This window comes from Jaculus jaculus, chromosome 15 (assembly GCF_020740685.1).
Source record: "Jaculus jaculus isolate mJacJac1 chromosome 15, mJacJac1.mat.Y.cur, whole genome shotgun sequence".
NCBI classification, from domain to species: Eukaryota; Metazoa; Chordata; class Mammalia; order Rodentia; family Dipodidae; genus Jaculus; species Jaculus jaculus.
In genome coordinates, this window is record NC_059116.1 from 54,906,033 (window position 1) to 54,920,977 (window position 14,945).

The 14,945-nt window shown below is 38.6% G+C and overlaps 1 pseudogene; it reads left to right on the plus strand.

Moving 5' to 3' along the window:
• Nucleotides 1-11,690: 11,690 nt before the first annotated feature.
• LOC123455063 lies at nucleotides 11,691-14,680 on the plus strand (annotated as a pseudogene).
• The last annotated feature ends 265 nt before the right edge of the window (nucleotides 14,681-14,945 follow it).

Genomic DNA, 14,945 nt, shown 5'->3' on the forward strand with positions numbered 1-14,945 from the left:
CATAGCCCATTGCCTAATGGTTATACTGGGTTAATTTTAGGAAGGAGTGGTGTTACTGTTAAGGGGTGGTTGTCCAGCCAGGGCTTGTTGGTTCGGATTATACAGGGGAAATTAGAATCATATTATCTTCTCCCTTGGGTATTCAAACTATAAATCAAGGACAAAGGATAGCTCAGTTATTGATGATTTCTGTCAAATTATTGGGGGGAAAGATAGTCTTTGGGGAATCAAGACTTTGGATCTTTTGATGCTTATTGGATAGAATCTGATACTAAAGAAAGACCTTTATTATGACTATTCCTGGATGGAAGATATTTGAAGAAATGATGGGTAGTGGCATTGATGTATCAGTGGTTACTTTTAAATATTGGCTTCAGGGCCAGGTGTGCTGGTGCATGCCTTTAATCCCAGCAATGAGGAGGCTGAGGTAAGAGTCTAGGCCACCCTGAGACTATATAGTGAATTCCAGGTTAGTCTCAGCTAGAGTGAGACCCTACCTCAAAAAAACAAAACAAAAACCCCAAAATAAAATGTTGGCCTCATTTCTGGCTATTACAAAATACTTCAGTGGAATTCAGGGATGTTGTAATATCTAAGGGACATAAACAAAGTTCTAAAATCTTACAGTGGAGAACTAAAGAAGGAAAACAAGGAACATGCCAACCTTATGTTGTATACAAACTTGTGGGGGATGGATATTTTATAAAAATAGGGTATATATTTTTATGTACCTTCTATGATGGATGAAAAAGTGATGATGCTGTACACCTGGGCAAGGATTGGGTGCCCAAGCTCCAGGTATAAAAGAACCCCTCCCTTTAACAGTGAAGAATGACAAGCATAGGGGGACTGGGGAATGGCTTAGCAGTTATAGCATTTGCCTGCAAAACCTAAGTACCCAGGTTTGATTCCCCAGGGCCCATGTAAGTCAGATGCACAAGGGGGCATGTGTGTCTGGAGTTCATATGCAGTGGCTAGAGGCCCTGGCATGCCCATTCTCTCTTTCTCTCTGTCTCTTTCTCTCCCATACATAAATAAATAAAATATTTTAAAACAATGACAAGCATGGCCTGGGTTATTTTCCTTAGAAGTCACTGGTGTAAATAAATATGCTGATCCTATTAATTGGCTTGTTAAGGAGCCTGTCTAGGTAGATCAGTGGTCCTTAACCAAGAAAACAAAATTAGCCACCCAGAATCTTGTACAAGAACAATTAGATGCAGGACATATAGAAGAATCAAGTAGTCCTTTGAATTCTCCTATATTTTTCACTACAAAGAATCCTGGAAAGTGCAGATTGTTGCAAGAAATTGGTGAATGATGGATGATGTTTGGTGTGACAATGACAATAGGGTCTCTTTCACATGAATTATTGTTTCTTGCTATGATGGCTTTGATAGCTGTACTCGCCTCGGCTGAGGTATATTGATCTTATGTTCCTGACCCACCTATATTGCATTTTATAAAATGGGGAGATACTGATGTTGGGGGTGTATGTTTTAACACATGTTTGATGGTGTTTCCTAGTTTTGATAACATAGTCCCTCAGACGAAAAGAGTTTATTTTCCCATCAGTTTTTCAGTGGTTCCTTTATGTTTCACTAGTAATAAACAAGCAGTGGGATGTCTGCATACTGGACCATGATCACCTATCATGATGGATATTGGATGGTTTCTATTGAGGGGGTGCATCTTGTGAATAAATTTTACACAGATTATAAGTCAAAAACAAAAGTTCCAAAGTGTAGAGTGGGAAATTATTATCTTCCTCTTTCTTCCCTCCTTGGGAGAGATGTGGATTCACTCAAGCTACTTTGCATAAAATATCATGAACATGATCAAAGCTTGATCCTTGACTGGTCAGACCCTAACCCCACAGCTTCAATGAGAATAAACTGTTAACTAGGGCTGGATTTACTTATGGGATATTATCTGCTGAAGAAGGTCATATGCAATCTTATTTGTGGAAACTCTTAGAAGCTACTAATATGTTATTAATTGCCACTGAACATAAGGTCAATACCAATGAAAGTATTACTCAGCAGTATATACAAGCTTGTATGGTAGCTTTTTATTTGTTATTAGCATTTAAGTTTGATGATGTAAATATTCCTTTTAATTGGATATTTGAATGTACAGATTGTATTCTTACTAATTGTCTTACACACGATTTTTATTGCTAAACTATTTTTGTTGTCCAGCAACCTCCTTTTGTTATGTTACCTGTAAATCTTATCCAACCCTGGTATGATGAAATGGGAGTACAAATTTTCGGAGAATTCTCTGCTCTCATGTGACCCAAAAGATCTTTAGCACTTACAGTATTGTAAATGACTGCTGTAGTTATGCTTATAACTACTACAATAGCTAGTACTCATGTTTTGTCTCAAGGAATACAAACTGCTAAATATGTTAATGATCTTTCCAGTGAAGGACCCAGAAACTAAATGATGCCATGACAGGCTTCAGTGGAGTGCTGCCCTGGTTAGGCCTAAATTACAAGTTTCAGCTTAAACAGAGGAACAGAGGGGCAGCTGCCCTGCCCCCTGCCCAGGACACCTGAGAATGGCCAAAGACTTGTTCCTCCTACCTTCCTGGTCTGGCCAGTTAATTGATTTATCCCTCCTACCTCCCTGTCTCGGCCAATTGAAATACATACAAATGTTATTTGCTGCTTGTTGCTTAGTTACCTAGCTCCTGCCTGCCAACCTTGCTGCCAATGTTCTAAGAAATCAACCAATCATGTACCCATTCCCTACTTCTTTGTTCAAATCCCTATAAAAAACCTGCCTCCCCTGCTGCTCGGGGCTCTTGTACGGATCCACTGCGTTGGTGAAGTCAAGAGACTGAGCTTAAGCCCGAAAATAAAGCTCCTTGCCCTTGCATACGTGTTTGGTTCTCCTTGGTGGTCACTGGGGGTGCCGAGAACTGGGCATAACACCAGAAATATAATTTATGCTTTGCAAACCCAGTTGAACATTGATCGAGATTTGGAGGCTAGAGTAAATGCTCTAGAAGAAGCTCTGTTGGCGGTGGGTAATAAGGTTCAGAATTTATGGTCTGCATTGCATTGTCATGCTGACTACAGTTATGTCTGTGTGACTACCAAGGAGTACAATGAATCTTTGTTCAGTTAGGATAAAAGTAAGAGTCATCTAAATGGAATTTAGAGTCATGATAATCTAAGTTTTAATATTCAATATTTGCACAATGAAATCATAGCTATGTAGCATGCTTGTTTAGCAATAGTACCTTCCACAAAGAAAGCACAAGAGTTGTTTAATATTTTCAGGGAATGGTTTTCAGGATGGCATACTAGGTTTTGGTGTATTGGAATATTTTTGTCTTCTTTGTTAATCATTGCTATGGGAGGTCTTGTGGCAATGAAATTTGTTTGTTGTTTGTTTGTTCTAAATCTATGTGTGGATTTACAGATTTTGAAATTAAAAAATAAAAAAAGGGGGAACTGTAGGGATCAATAATGAACTTGCTGTAGCATAAGTTTTGGAGGAAGTGAAATCCACCAGGTTCAAAAAATGGTGTGTGTGTTCTTGAATGCAGACCAAAAAGATTTTTCACAGTCTACTACACAGTCTGCTTCAAGGTTCACTTCTTTACTTCCAAGTTCTTTGTAATCTCTGGAACTTCCTTGAACCAAGTTTAAGAGCTCTATTTGTGTCTTCTGTATCCTTTGTAAATTTTTTATATGGACCATTGCCTCAGGACTTTCTTCACTGACTTATTTTTTACCTATTTTCTGGATACATAAACTGCATTGTGTAAGAATAAGTTTGTCTCAGTCTTGCTGAGATCCCTCCAACATGAGCCTACTTTTCATTCTCACTGATCGTATTCAGGTCTGGACCTGGGAAGATAAGCACTGGTGCTTATACTCAGTGACACCTCCTCCAGCCAGATAGCTAGAAATCCAAGAAATTTCAATAAAACTTCTGAAACTATTGGGGGATATTTAGTCAAACTACCAAAGCTGGATACAGTAGTTTAAGTTGGAAGTCGTAGTATTAAAAAATTATTTTATTTATGTATTTAATTTATTTGAGAAAGAGGGCCTCTAGACATTGCAAGTGAATTTCAGATGGATGTGCCATCTTGTGCATCTGGCTTATGTAGGTACTGGTGAATTTAATTTTGGTCCTTAGACTTCAGGCAAGTACCTTAACCACTAAGCAATCCCTCTAGCCTTGGAAGTCATAGATTTTTAGGATATGAAGTGCTGCATTCCAAGCCACACTGGCTTTCCTGGTTTCCATTGAAAAATCTGAGGTTAACTCTGATAGGACTGAGTTTGTATGTAATGAGTTGTTTCTTTCTTGCAGCCTCTCTTTGTTTTCATTGGTTAGAGTTTTGACTATGATGTGCCTTGGCGTGTTTCTTCTCTGGTCTTGTCTGTTCTTTGAGCTTCTTTTATCTGAATGGACTTCTTTTTTGTGAGATAGGAAAATTTTTCTTCAATAACTTTGTTGAATATGTACTCCATGATTTTGGTCTAGATTTCTTTCCCCTCTGATATACCCAATGATGTGAATGTTTGGTCGATTTAAGGTATCTCACAGTTCCCTCATATTCTGTTCACATGATTTTTTTGAACTTATCAATGTTTTTGGACTCCCAAACTGTTTTCTTCTATCTTTTCATCCAGCTCAGAGATTCTGTTATCCACTTGATTTGTTCTATTAGTATTTTCTATTGTGTTTTGTTGTGTTTTCTTGCATCACATACATCTCTTTTTTGAGGTCTAGTTTCAGGTTGAAGTTTGATTTTCTTGATGCTTCCTGGAACTCATTCTTGTGTTCATTAAACTTAATTATCTTGGGACATGTGGGTAAGATGGCAGCATACTAACAACACCAAAGCAGCCTGGGGAAGGTTATAAGCAGGAACACATCAAAATACACTCTTTTACTGAAACGTGAAGGTGTATAAGTTATTATCAACCACATCAGAGAAGGAGAGACCAAGATCTTCCAGAAAGGAGGAAAGGAGGCCAGAATCCTATCAAGGTGCCTTCAGCCCTAATTGTGAGTGGCATGGAGTGGCAGGAACAGAAACAAAGGGAAGGGATTTTCCACTCACATCAACCTGAAGGGGAAGACAGCAGAGACAGGCTGAGCAGCTGCTGAAGTAGCATATAGATGGGGCAAGCTGAGCAACTCCAGTACAACTCCCAGCACCCTGGATAGCTTCCCATCTCCCAACTGTCAGGGCTGTGAACCTCTGAAGAACTCATTCACCCCCCAGCTCACCAAGAGAGATAAAAATGGGCATGCAGTGTTGGTGAGATTGGAAGCCATCCCCAGAGGTAGCAGGGTCTACTTACATAAAGCCAGATACATAGGCCTGCACTGGAAGTGCTAATCACCCTTTCCATATCAGGAAAATTACATTTGAATAATATATTCTTGGTTGGCTTTACAATTCTCAAGTAAGCTATATTTTGGTATTGACTATTGTTGTCTTTGATGTTTCCTGATTTTCAGGGAATTTGTCTTTTTCTTCTGTCATTGTTGGGGGCACAGACTGACTGATCCTAATCTGACTTAGAGCCCCATTTCAGACCAGAAATCTCAACATCCTAGTTTACAGGATTAAGGGTGTGGGGCAATATTACGCATTTAGGGACTTTGGCTTTATTAGATTATCTATTCATTTTAATCCCCACACTTGTTTGAATAGTCTGTGCTGTTTTTGATTGTATGTGCATATTGTTAAATTTTTTTTTTTAATTTTAATTTTTATTTATTTGAGAGCAACAGACACAGAGAGAAAGACAGATAGAGGGAGAGAGAGAATGGGCGCACCAGGGCTTCCAGCCTCTGCAAACGAACTCCAGATGCGTGCGCCCCCTTGTGCATCTGGCTAACATGGGACCTGGGGAACCGAGCCTCAAACCGGGGTCCTTAGGCTTCACAGGCAAGCGCTTAGCCACCAAGCCATCTCTCCAGCCCCATATTGTTAAATTTAATTTTAGAATTTGCCAGGAATTTGCTTCACTCAGTCTAGTACAATCATTGAATAGCAGAAAAACTCAATACCTAGTGTCACGTCTACTGCTTCTCCTGGCATACAAGAGCTACACCTGGCACTGTAAACTCCTACATTGAAGATATCTAAAGTCTGATTTACACAGCTAAGAAAACTGCAAATAATTAGAAAACCTAAATATCAAGTTAACTCAAGATGAAAAAAAAAACAAATCAAGACAATACAATTCCACAAAAATTATAAATTCATCAGAAATGACCTCCAGTGAGACTGCTTTAAATGAAATGCTTGACAAAGATTTCAAAAAAAGATATCTATGTTCAAAGAAATCAAAAGACTCAAAGAAGAAAACAAACTCCTGAAGGAACCCCAAGAAAAGACAGGAAAACAACGTAATGAAATAAGGAAGTCAGTACAAGACATGAGTAAGGAAATAGAAATAATGAAAAAATACCAATCAGAAATACTAGAAATGAAAAACAGTCAAACAAAAACTCTGTAGAAAAGTAGAAAGTCTCATCAGTAGAATGAATCAAAGAGTGGACAGAATATCTAAACTAGAAGACCAGATGGCAGATCTAATATAGTCCAACAAAGAGAAAGACTAACAGGAAGGCATGAATGAGATCTTCGAGACATTTGGGACACTACGCAGAAATCAAACATAAGAATTCAGGGCATAGGAGAAAAAGAAATTCATTCCAAAGGCATAACAAGTATTTTCATCATAGAAGAAAACTTCCTCTAAATAGGTAAAGTGATGACAATACAGATACAGGAAGCCTATAGACAGCCAAACAGACAAAATCAGGAAAAAACCTCTCATGGTCATATTATATTTAAACTACAAAACATACAAAGCAAAGAAAATATATTGAAAGCAGTTAGGGAAAAAAATCAAGTCACATGCAAAGATAAGTCCATCAGAATAACAGCAGACCACTCAACTCAAACTTTATTTTGTGGTTTTTTTTTTTTTTTTATGTTTCTGTGTCCTCCATCCCAGTGTTGCACTGTTCCTTCTGTGAGTATTATCTGCATGTTTGGTTGACCCACCCTGCCAATCTACCATCTATTGGTATTCATGTAAGCCTTTTGTGCCAATGGAAAAGCTTCTTCTCATGTAGCATCTCTTTACCTCAATCTTTCATTTTGATCCTCTTGAGAAGATTATATCTGGTTTTACAAAAAACAATTGTGGAGTCTAGTGAAACCTGATGGGGCAGTGCCTTGAAAGCTCCAGAAGCAGGTGGCCCAGCTGAAAGGCATTGACAGCTTCAGCATATGACATGGAACTTCAGGTGGAAAATTCTCTAAAGTTTTCTGTAGATTGTGACACTGTGTATATGTGACTCATGACTGTGATGTGCTTCCAACATGGCTTGTCAGTGCCTTTGTAGACTTGCAGTTTCCCCCTCATTGCTTATTTGTATTTCAGAACATCATAAATTGTTTATGTTTTTTTAAAATACTTATTTTTATTTATTTATTTATGAGAGAGAGAGAGGGAGAGAGAGAGAGAGAAAGAGAGAGAGAGAGAGAGAGAGAGAGAGAGAGAGAGAGAGAGAGAGAGGATGGTCTGACTGTAAGCAAACTCCAGATGCACGGGCCATCTTGTGCATCTGGCTTATGTGGGACCTGAAGAATCAATCCTGGATCCTTAAGCTTCACAGGCAAGCACCTTAATTGCTAAAGCCATCTCTCCAGCCCCTCAACACAAAGTTTAAAAGCCAGAGGGCTTGTAATGATGTATTCCAAGTTCTGGAAGATAAGGACTGTTAACCTAGATTACTTTACCCTACAAAGCTATCCATCCAAATAGACAGAGATATAAGGATATTTCATAACAAAAACAGGCTAAAGGAATATATGACAACTAAACCAGCCCTACAGAAAATACTTGAAAGGATCCTCTATGCTAAAGAGACAGAAAATCACACACATGAGGAACCTGGAAAAAATAAACCTTACTCAAATACTAGTTAATACAAGAGAGTAAAGTTAATACCAGAAGAACTACAAAACAAGGAAAATGGTAAGAATAAATGCACACCTTTCAATAATAACTCTTTTTATATTTTATTTATATTTATTTACTTGATAGAGAAAAGGAGAGAGAGAGAGAAAATGGACATGCCAGGGCCTCCAGCCACTCTGCAAACAAACTCCAGATGTGTGCGCCCCCTTATGCATCTGGCTAGTGTGGGTCCTAGGGAATCAAGCCTGGGTCCTTTGGCTTTGCAGGCAAATGAATTAACTGCTAAGCCATCTCTCCAGCCCAATAATAACTCTTAATATCAATGGCTTCATTGCCCCAACCAAAAGACATAGGTTTGAAGACTGGGTTCAAAAGCAGGATCCTTCTACTTGTTGCCTATATGAAACTCACTTTTCCACAAGAGATGGATACTATCTTAACGTGAAGGTTGGAAAACAGTGTCTTAAGCAAGCAAGTGTCCCTATCCTAATATCTGACAAAGTAGAGTTCAAACCTACATTAGTTAGGAAAGACAAGGAAGGCCACTTTACATTGATTAAAGGAATACTCCAACAGGAGGACATTACAATCCTAAACATATATGCACCTAACATGGGGAGTCCTAATTTAGTAAACAAACACTATTAGAATTAAAGTCACAGGTAACACCAAACACAGTTGTTCAACATCCCACTCTCATCAGCTGACAGGTCATCCTGGAAAAATATATAGTAGCATTTGGATTAAATGAGGTCATAGAACAAATGGGCCTTACAGATATATACAGAACATTTCATCCAAATGCTGCAGAATACACATTCTTTTCAGCAGCACATGGAACATTCTTTAAAGTAGACCATATATTATGACACAAGGAAATTTTAACAAATATAGGAAAACTGAAATTATTCTTTGCACTCTATTTGATCACAGTGGAATTAAACTACAAATCAACAGCAAGAAAAGCTAAAGATCATACACAAAATCATAGAAACTAAAGAATATACTACTAAATGATGAATGAGTCAATGAAGAAATTAAGAAGGAAATAAAAAATATGTATAGAATCAAATGACGATAAGAATACAACATACCAAAACCTTTGGGACACAATGAAGTCAGTCCTAAGAGGGAAAGTTATAGCTTTATGTGCCTATATTAAGAAATTATAAAGGGCTGGAGGGATGGCTTAGTGGTTAAGTGCTTGCCTGTGAAGCCTAAGGACCCTGGTTTGAGGCTTGATTCTCCAGGACCCATGTTAGCCAGATGCACAAGGGGACACATGCATCTGCAGTTCATTTGCTGGAAGCCCTGGCGCATCCATTCTCTCTCTGTCTCTCTCTCTGCCTCCTCTCTATTGCTCTCAAATAAATAAATAAAAATAAACAAACAAACAAAAAAAGAAATTAGAAAGGTCAAAATTGAACAGCTTAATGCTTCACCTTAAGGCTTTGGAAAAAACAAAGAACAAGGCAAACCAAAAATCAGTACATGAAAAGAAATAATAAAGATTAGGGCAGAAATTAATGAAACAGATACAAAAAATCCAAAGAATCAATGAAAGTGAGTTCTTTGAAGGGATGAAAAAGATTGATAAACCCTTAGCAAATCTGACCAAAAGAAAGAGAGAAGAGAAATAAATTAATAAAATTGGAGATGTAAAAGGCACCATTACAACCGATACCAGAGAAATTCAGAAAAAAAACATAGGGTCATACTATAAGAACATATATTCCACTAAGTTTGAAAATCTGCAAGAACTGGATGATTTCTTTGATTTTTATGACCTACCAAAATTAAATTAAGATGAAATTAACCACTTTTATAGACCTATAATAAGTACAGAAATCCAAACAGTTATTAACAATTGTCCCACTATAAAAATTCCAGGTCCATGTGCATCACCTTGTGCACATGTACCACCTTGTGTGAATGTGTCAATATGTGCATCTAGCTTACATGGGTTCTGGGGAGTCAAACCTGGGTCCTTAGGCTTTGAAGGAAAGTTTTTTAACTTCTAAGCCATCTTTCCAGCCCTCTTCCTCTATGAATTCTTTATCAAAAGTAGAACAGAGCCCAAAACTTGGGGTTTATAAATTCTGGGTGCCCCTCATGAGCCCCAAATCCTGTCTCAAAAACATATGTATGGATTTTGGCTTTGTATGACTGTTTGTTTTAATCCCACAATTGCATACTTTGTGCTGGATTTTACTGATTGTGTATGTTACTCAGTTGAGGTTTAGAATTTACCAGTAAATTATTCCAACCAGTCCACTAGAATACTTGCTTAGCAAGCAAACTCAATACCTAGGATTACTTCTGAGGCTTGATTGGGGGACAAGAGCTACACCTGGCCCCTTGAACTCATCCTGATGGTATATATTGGTGGATTGCCACGTCTGGAAACACCGCAGATAAGTAGAAAACCCAAGCATCAAAACAATTCAGGATGCAAAAGTCAGTACAATATAATACAAAAACTCAAAGGATCAAGACAATACAGACCCACCAAAAACTATAAATCCATCAGAAATGATCACCAATGAGACTGTTTTAGATGAAATGCCTCACAAAGATTACAAGAAAATGACAGTATCTATGCTCAAATAAATCAGAGAAGAAATGAAGGGAATCAAAGAAGAAAACAAAAGAATTAAAGAAGGAAACAAACTTCTGAAAGAGAACACAGGAAAGCAGCTTAATGAAGTAAAGAGGTCATTACAAGACATGAGTAAGGAAATAGAAATACTGAGGAAAATCCAGGCTGAAATCCTGGCTCTGAAGAATACAGTCAATGAAATAAAAAAAAAAAACTCTGAGAAAAGTCTCACCAGTAGAATGGATGAAGGACAGAACAGAATATTGAAACTAGAAGACCAGGTGGCAGAGCGAATACAGTCCAACAAAGAGAAAGACAAGCTAATAGCAAGGTATTAATGAGAATTTCAAGATATCTGGGACACTATGAAAAGATCAAACATAAGAATTCAGGGTATAACAGAAGGAGAAGAATTTCAAACCCAAAATCATAGAAGAAAAATTTCCCTAAATTGGGAAAGAAATGCCAATGGAGATATAAGAATATTTTAGAACACTAAACAGACAAAATATGGAAAGAAACTCACCTCACCATGTTATAATTAAACTACTAAACACACAAACTAAAGAAAATTTATTAAAATCAGTTAGAGAGAAGAAGCAAGTCACCTACAAAGGCAAGCCCATCAGAATAAGTTCAGATTACTCAACACAAACTTTAAAAGCCAGAAGGCTTGGAATGATGTATTCCAAGTTCTGAAAGATAACAACTGTCAACCAAGATTACTTCGTCCTGCAAAGCTATCAATTCAAATTGATGGAGAAATAAGGACATTTCACAACAAAAACAGGCTAAAGGAATTTATGACAATTAAGCTATCTCTACAGAAAATACTTGAAGGAATTCTTAATGCCAAAGAGAGGAGGGAATAGGAAAAAATAAATCACACTCAAAGAACAGTTAAAACAAGTAAAGGGAAAATAGGAAACACCACAAAATAAGAAAAAGTGCTAGAATAAATGCATACCTTTCAATAATAACTCTTAATATCAATGGCCAAACATACCATCCAAAAGACACAGGCTTGCAGACTGGATTAAAAGGCAGGATCCTGCCATTTGTTGCCTCCAGGAAACTCAACTCTCAATAAAATGTAGATTCTGCCGTAGGATGAAAGGATGTAAAATGGTATTTCAAGCCAATGGGCCTAAGAAACAAGCACAGGGGTTGCTATCCTAATATATGACAGGATAGATTTCAAACCAACATTAGTGAAGAAAAATAAATAAGGTCATTTTATACTGATTAAAGGAACACTCCAACAGGAGGACATTAAAATCCTAAATATATATGCACCTAAATGAGGGCTCCCAGTTTCATCAAACAAACAGTATCAGACAACGTCACAGATAACATCAAATGCAATTAGAGTGGGAGACTTCAATACCCCGCTTTCATCAATTAACAGGTCAAGCTGGCAAAAAATAAACAGACATCTGAATTAAATGATGCCATGGAACCAATGGACCTAACAGATGTCTATAGAACATTCCATCTAAATGCTGCAGAATATACATTTTTCTCAGAAGCACATGGAACATTCTCTAAAATAGACCATATATTAGGACACAAAGCAAATCTTCACAATTATAGGAAAATTGAAATAATCCCTTGTACTCTATCTGACCAAAATGTGATTAAACTGCAAATCAACAACAAGAAAAGCTACAGAGCATATAAATATTCATGGAGACTAAACAGTACAATATTGAATGATTAATGGGTCATTAAAAAAATCAAAAATGAAATCAATAAATTCATAAAATCAAATGATGATGATAACACAACATACCAAAACTTTGAGACACAATGAAGGCAGTCCTAAGAGGGAAATTTATAGCTCTAAGTGCCTATATTAAGAAATTAGAGAGCTCACAAATAAACAATTTAATGCTCCACCTTAAAGCCTTGGAAAAAGAAGAACAAAGCAAACTAAAAAGCAGTAGATGAGAAGAAATCATAAAAATTATAGCAGAAATTAATGAAATAGAACCCCCCCAAAATCCAAAGAATAAACGAAACAAAGAGTTTGTTCTTTGAAAGGATAAACAAGATTGATAAACCCTTAGCAAATTTGACCAGAAGAAAGAGAGAAGAGTCAAAAATTAATAAAATTAGAGATGAAAAAGTTACCCTTACAACAGATACCAAAGAAATTCAACAATTCTAAGGACATCCTTTAAGAATATATATTCCTCTAAGTTTAAAAATCTGAAAGAAATAGATGATTCCTTGATTCATATGGCATACCAAAAGTACATCAGATAAGATAAACCATTTAAATAGACCTATAACAAGTACAGAGATCCAAGCAGTTATAAAATGTCTCCCAACTAAAAAAAAAGCCTTGGTCCAGATGTATTCACTGGCAAATTTTACCAGACCTTCATGGAAGAACTAACACCAATGCTTCTCAAACTTTTCCATAAAATAGAAAAGGAAGGAATTTTACCCAACTCCTTCTATGAAGCCAGCAACACCCTCAAACCAAAACCAGACAAAGACAGAACAAAAACAGAAAATTACAGACTAATTTCCCTCATGAACATAGATGCAAAAATTCTGAACAAAATATTGGCAAATAGAATACAATAATATATCAAAAAGATTATTCACGCCTTCCAGCCGGCTGGGGGGGATCATGGAGCCTGGCAGGTCTAGCGGGTGCAGTGATGTCCGGCGCGCCCCCACTGTCCTGGACTCGAGCCTCCTCGGCCGAGGATGACAAACCTGAAGACCTTGAAGAGGCTAATCCATTCTCCTTTAAAGAGTTTCTAAAAACCAAGAACCTTAGCCTGTAGAAAGAAGACACGTCAACCAACAGTAGGATTTATCCGAAGGAAGCATCAAGGCACCCATTGGGACTAGACCACAGTTCTCCAACCTCTCAGACCATGGGAAATGCCCTGGATTATCAGCAGCCATTTTTTGAAGACCCAACAGGAGCCGGTGACCTGGAAGAGGAGGAAGAGGAGGATGGGTGGGATGGAGCCTACATGCCCTCTACTGTGGAACAGACTCACTCCTCCAGGGTCACAGGCAGCACGTCACCCTGTGGCACATACCTTTCCTTTTTCTCCAACACATCGGAGCTTGCAGGACCCGAGTCTTTGCCCCCATGGACCATTAGTGACACCGACTCGCGTGTTTCCCCGGCATCTCCAGCCGGAAGTCCAGGTGCAGACTTTGCAGCACACGGAGAATCCTCGGGAGACCGACACCTGCGGACGCTGCAGATAAGTTACGAAGCACTAAAAGACAAAAATTCTAAACTAAGAAGAAAGCTGAATGAGGTTCAGAGCTTCTCTGAAACTCAAACAGAAATGGTGAGGACACTGGAGCGGAAGTTGGAAGCAAAGATGATCAAGGAGGAGAGTGACTTCCATGACCTGGAGTCGGTGGTCCAGCAAGTCGAGCAGAACCTCGAACTAATGACTAAACGGGCTATAAAGGCAGACAATCATGTGGTAAAGCTGAAACAGGAAGTAAGCTTGCTCCAGGCACAGGTCTCCAGCTTCAAGAGGGAAAATGAAGCCTTGTGTAAGGGCCAGGGCACCAGCCTTACAGTGGTGAAACAGAACACAGAAATGGCCTTGCAGAACCTCCGCATTGTCATGAACAATGCACGCTCATCCACAAAGCAGCTGGTGTCTGGAGCAGAAACACTGAATCTTGTTGCTGAAATCCTGAAATCTATCGACAGAATTTCCGAAGTTAATGAGGAGAAGAAGTCTTGAGAACCGCTTGTTGCTACCAGCTCCTACCCTTGCGCCACGTCATCTGAGTGGGCACCCATAACTATGCAGCCTTAGCCAAAGCATTTATCATGAGACCCTGAAATCATGACCTGTAGCAGTGTCAATGCTCCTTTCCATGAGCCGCACCTCTGTTTTACATGCAGTCTGTGGTGAAATCCCACCATTTATAGATTCACTGATCTACTGAAAGACATTTTTATAAAAGCCAGCAATTTTTAACAGTTACCAAACCTGGAAACACTTTGTAATGAGCATTTTCCATCATTCTCTCGGATGTTCACTGGAGGATAAGCTCATGGCTCACCCTCAATGTCCTAGAACACTAAGCAAGTTGGCACGGACGTGAACAGGAACTCACTTGTGCCTTTGTGCTGTCAGTCGGCGCCCGGCTAGCTGGCAGCTCACACTCAGCGTGCACAGGGTGGCTGCTGCAGACGGCAGCCCCAGTGCCAAGGCTCTGCTGGGTGGATACTGCTGTCCTCCCTCTGGGACCATGGTGACCTACATAGACATTCCACATCGCAGCACTGTCAAAACTCACCGTTGTGAGCTTTCTTCTTTGGAAAGCCAACTGGGGAGGGGAGTTTGATGAATATGTCAAGGGATA